The sequence below is a fragment of the Dipteris shenzhenensis genome, chromosome 1, assembly GCF_047967505.1.
Source record: "Dipteris shenzhenensis isolate YYH24624 ecotype China chromosome 1, Dip_SZ_1.0, whole genome shotgun sequence".
Lineage (NCBI taxonomy): Eukaryota > Viridiplantae > Streptophyta > Polypodiopsida > Gleicheniales > Dipteridaceae > Dipteris > Dipteris shenzhenensis.
The window spans coordinates 5,560,125-5,566,124 of record NC_141596.1 but is presented as its reverse complement, the minus strand read 5'-3'; positions in this window follow the sequence as shown (position 1 = coordinate 5,566,124).

The following is a 6,000-nucleotide window of genomic DNA, read 5'->3' as shown; positions in this document are numbered from 1 at the left end:
GCACTGATGTGGCTGTCTGCGCGGGCATCTGCTGCACTGGCTGTCCAGCATGTCCACGGGCTTGTGGATGCCCATGACAATTTCTCAAAGGGAGCATGTGAGCACCGATAAGAGGCCCAAATTCTCCAAAAGTATTTGAGTACAAGGGTGCTGCATCTTGACCATCCAAAGGAAGCTCATGGAGAGACTTGATCTTTCCCATTAGATTGGTAGAACCTCGAAGTTTTCCCCATATATACTCCACATTTAGTTTAGCCTTGTCCATAATTGTGACTGTCTTTACACATCCCTGGTACCCCTGGTATTTTGTGGTCACTTGACAAATGTTCTTTCTCAGTGTAAAAGATAAAAGGTGTCTAAAAAGGTGTCTAGTCGATAAGCAACATTCAGATACCTTTCTTTTTCTAAATTCTGTGAACCAGGTGGTGGCTTCAATCTGACTGGTGACTCCAAACTTGAAGACATTGGAAGATTCCCAGCTGCCTTGCTTATTCTGTAAGGGAAAGATGATGCTAGTTCGTTGTTAATTGACTCTGCTTCCTCAAAAATATCTACAGGTAAATGTGAGGACTCTGGAATGCTGTTTATGCTGGTTAATTCACCTGAATCGAAAGGAGGGAGGATGGTATCTCCATCATTTGAAAGGTTCACCATCAATACCTTCTCAAGATCAGAACATCTCTTGTCTGAGCTCTCTGGTGTCTCTAAGCTTTTGGAGGTCAAGGTAAGGCCATTTATGCTGCCTTTGCGCAAAACTTGTTTCGACTCAATTGTATGTAAACCAATTTCATTTCGTGGAGTACCTGACATAGATAACTCTCCAGAGAGTGTGCTCTCTTCATCTGCAGCAACCTTGAGGCTTTGCTTGAGCGTTACGCTTGTTTTAGTGCTACATGTGATATCGTTCATGGACAAAGATGATCTTGAGTCTTCATTAGGAAGCTCAAATGCAGTCCTTGGAGTAGACTTCATGAGTTCTCTTACATCATCGTCTTTTGAATCTGCCATTGTATTATCTTCACCTGTAAAGAACCATCTTCTAAATCTTCCTGTTTGAATTCCTAAAGGTTCTGAAATGGATTCAGGAGTCACAATCACAGTTCGATTTTTCAAATCATCCATCCTCCTTGACTTTTGAGGGACGTAATGTCCTGCTGTAGGAGTTACCAAGGGTGCAAAACAGAGTGTATTATTGATTTCTGCCAGCAAATTTTGACCATATATGCCAGTTCCTGGTTCTGGAATGGATTGGTCACATGGTTCCTTGTCATATACTCTTGGACCTGCAGTCAACAGATAGAAAGGAAAATTGAGCAATTTCCTGTTAGCGTTTTGGAACATTAGACATTGCACGGGATCAAATATTTTTTCATTCCATAGACAGTTTCAAATATACAATTGGTGTTGCTGGGCAAGCTTTTCTGTGTTAGGCTGAATAGGACATTTCCTATTTAAACTAGTCGAGGACTTAAGTTAGCACAATTTACTCTCTCTCTTTTCTGGAAGATCCCTGACTGAATGTTCTTTATGCATCTTTGCCATGCGTCCCTCGTGTGGTTCATGGTCCCTGATTGGTACACAATTGTATCGAAGCTCGCCACGAGAGTATGGAAGCTGTCCCTAGGGGATTTTTAACCTATGAAATGTCAGTCTGATGGATGGTCAAAAAATGTGGAGGAGTTAATATGTTCGTCTCGAGTCCGTGGTCCCTCAATCAAGCAGCCTACCTTGGAAGGTGGGATGAAAGATTGCAGCGTCTGAACCCACTGCTGCGCGACCAAAGCGTCGGTGACATGCAGCTCCAATTTCGTAGGCTCAAATTCTGTGACGATAGACATCTCCAGCGTGCAACCAGCTGGATCTCCCGGCGAGAGTCTGGCAGCCTGTACGTCCCGAGCCCTGATCTTGCTTACAGGCGCGCCAGGGCCAGCTAAGGGGTCGAAAGAAAGCAGCCCAGTATCAAGGAGGACTATGAATTGTCTTTGCCAGGAGCCGGGATGAGGAGAGGTACTACGTAGGTCGGCAAGGCCCTGGTGGAGAGCGCGAAGCTCATGAAAGCGGGCGTTGGGCTGAGCCATGATAATGCGTCTCGATCAATGGAACGCGTCGTTGCCTAGTGTAGTTCCGAACTCGCAGTTGAACTTCAATTTTGCCATCCCTCCTGCTTTCGGCAGGTTAACTTCTCAACACTTCCTTCGCGATTCCTCTAGGAGCATACGTTCTTGTTGTAGCCATCAGTCCTCATCCATGTCCTTGTTTCTTCACTGCTTCTTCGCCACTGCTTGCTGGTTTTGCCTACGATGTGCTGTAATAGATATAAGCGACAACGCGGTTGCATCTGCTCAGTTCGAGTTATTACGAAATCTGGTAACCCACGTTTGATACAACCACTTTTGTGAAAATTCTTGATCGTGTAAACGACTCTTGTGCCTATTTCCGACTCCCACTCACTTCTTTTGCGCGTTATTAAACTGCCAATTGAGCAGCCTGAGGATAATCTCCATCGTGCTCGTTTTGTCGTTTGTCAAAGGTTGCAGTTTCCTCTGACATAGACGTCTGTTATACCGTTTTAACGGAATATTTTTCACGGGTTAACTTTCAATTACCCGGGCTGCTCCTGTCTGACGCCGCAGAATCTTCCCGGCTCCAACAATCAATGTGGAACGAAGTTTGAACATTCGCTCATCACGCACACCTTACAAATACCTTTCAGCTGCAAAACGGTGCTTCTTGCTGCTGCGAATTGAGAATGGTGCTCTCGGAGAATTCTTTCCTTAGCGCTGGTGGTTAAGTCGATCTCCACGACAAAAAACAGGTCCTTGATCCGCATCCACTGTAGAAGCCCTCGACCAAGCGAGTAACAAACTCCAAAAGGAAATAAGTTAAGAGTTCATTGACGTTGAGGCGTACGAGGATCCCTTTGGATTCAAGCGGCCGAGGAGTCTCAGAAAAAGGTACTATATTGAGATCAGGCCAGTAAGTCCACCCCTTTCAAAACTTCGAGTTGAACAGCCGAGGCCTGAACCAGCGTCGTCCTTGAAGAGAGAAGTCTGAGAATTGTACCTATGCCAGCCTCTTCCAATGAAGGATTCATATTCCCCAAATGTGGAATCTCCCAAACAGACTGACTCGTCGGCCTGTTGATGTTCTTGGTTGGCCTCTACTTCACATGCAGAATAACCGAGAGATGAAGTGCAAGTTCAAGGAGGGATCCAGGGATGACATCGAGGCGAGGGAGAGATCAGACCTCTTACCCTCAATTGAAACAACCACGAAGGATTCCATTCACGGTGCTTTCAGGTAAATCGATTCTTGCAAGAAGGTTAAGGAAAGGGCCTGAGCAACATAGATTTCTGTTGGACGCATCTTTGAATGGTTGGACGTACACCCACAGAGTGAGCAACGGAAATTATCCTGAGGCAATGGAGCAAGCCCTTTTTGGACGACCGTTCCAGCTCACGGATGCTCACACAATGAGCTTCGACGGCCTTGATCTGCAGTTTTGCACCAGCGACTCCCGTTGCAAACTTGCCGGACTACTGTTGAGAACTTACATCGCTAGGCTTCTCAACGCTGCCGTTTCCACTTTTTGCACAGGTCTCTCAATCAGAGCTAGCTCATGCACCTTGGGGCAAACTGGCAATTTGCTTCGCGCGCTCGATCAAGGATCATTCCAACTGGAGCATCCTTCTTGTTTCACGTTAACAGTTGTTGCCAACCCAACTGTTCATTGCATTTCTTTTGCATATAGCACAATGCGGTAACACTTCAAAGAATATTAAACAGGCTTTGTTCACATATCTTTGTTTAAATTTTTATGAACGTCTCTCACCCACAAACATATTGATTTTATTAGCACCGCCCCCTTAGGAGCACAGCTCACAAACTTGCCATTTTTGATGCCCTTTCAAAGCGGAACTACAGCACTTATACTCAGCCACTTGGGCGCAGTGCTCTAGGCATGTGTGCCTCTTGTTTTTTATCAAAGTGCCAACTACATTAATAAATCCCACATTTTGTAACATATTGAAATTTGTGTAGCATTTCCAAGCATAAGGACCACATGCCATGTTATTAGCAAACTTAGCATCATTAACGGACCACATTGCCTTAGAGAAGGACAACATTCCAATTCCAAAATTTCCACCAATGTATAAAAAACCATGAAATTAAAGCCATAAACGAATATGGTGTGCTTGATGCATGCACTACCATTTACATTTACTTTGGACATTTTGCATCAATCTTGAGGCTTCAGAAGGCTTTCAGGTAATGACTACAACATAAGCAACATTCATGTTTGCAATAAGGGATCATTTATATCAGGCTTTAGGGCTTGATCCCATAATCCAAAGTTATATTGTGCACGATTTAGTATGTATGTATGAGCTTCACGAGATGCAGCACATTTGGATTCTTGATTAGGTATGTCAAGATCTTCCATGTGTTCTTCAACCAACCAAGGGTTTGCTCCACTAAATGTGCATTGATGATTGGACCAAGCAACCATGTGGTTTCTAAGACAATTAGAGATGATGGCAGATACGGTTGACATCCAAGGTGATGGCAAACAAGACAATTGGAAGTGATGGCAGATAAGGTCGACATCCAAGGTGATCTCTCTCGGAGGCCACATGGTCGAGCCAACAGCTTGCAGTGTGCATCAAAATAGTGCACATGTAGGATGACAAGTTGTGCCAACTTACGTGATCCAGCTTAGTACTAGTTAGATGCACATGGAGGTGTTAAGAAGCACCAAAGAGTGACCTGGACTTCGATGCAATCAAATATCAATATATCTTTAAGAGATTGAGTGAGCAGCATAATGGCTGAGGGAGATAATGAGACTGCAAGAAAGAGATTCCCCTACATGGCAAAAGTCCCAAATCATTGCCTATAGATGCAATTAACCAAAGATAGAGGTGGAGGGGAGCATCATTCACAATAATAAAAAGGATAGAGGCTAGAGTTAGAAGCTTGCCATTTTGTAGTATGTTGGTCAAGGTGTAGTGTTGTACTAGTGAATGTGAGTGTCTTTGGAAGCATGAATTCTTCACCTATTTGTAGGTTTTGTGATGTGTTCTCCTCACTCTTGCACACACCAAAAGTTCTCCCACTTGCACATTGGTTCCATGGCACCTCTCCTCTTGTAAATCCATATCCATACTCGAGTGCCTTCATACTGTAATACTCATTGTACACTCAAATCACAATGTCCCATTGCATCCCTTTGTATACATATCACAACATCCCTACACATCCACAACATACATGTCCTCATATGTTGTATTACATCACTCTCCGTTCCATTGGTGTCATGAAAAAGGAAGTAGTCTCCTTGCATTAGTGGCCTTAGACCTCCAACCGTATACTTCTAGTAAAGAATGAGCCCCCACCCTAGATATTTCTAGCAATCATAGTGGGACGCTTCTAGTGTTGAGGAGCAAAGAGTGAAGGGGTTCCCTAAGGGCTCAAAGGAGAGAGATCTTATGCCAAGCAATTCGAAGAGCTTGACGAAGCAAGTGAGAGAACCAAAACGGACTTCAGGAGGGTGGAAAAGTCTTCTTGCAAACCAAGCATGATACAAGAAGTGAAAAAATGTGATATATGTTGCATCAGCCATGGTAGTTCTTATTGCTCAGTTCTGTAGAGAGAGGAAGACTTCTAAAATTGTTCAAAAAGGTTTAAGGGTCTAATACATGGGGATGTAGAAGCACATTTGAGAAAGTTTCACATAGCATACAAGGCCAATGTGTTGAGAATGAGCATGCCTTTATACACATCTTTCTTTCATCCCTAGAAGACACAACCAACATGTGGTAAAGTCAATCCAAACTTTGTCATTTTCAAACATGATTGAACCTCAAGGATAATTTATTGTTGTGGACCTCTAATCTAGAAAACTTTGAACATATAATTATCTAGGAGTTGTCAATAGTCATGATGAAGCCAAGGGAAAACATCTCTGCATTGTATGCTCGAATGAAGACCTTGGTTACT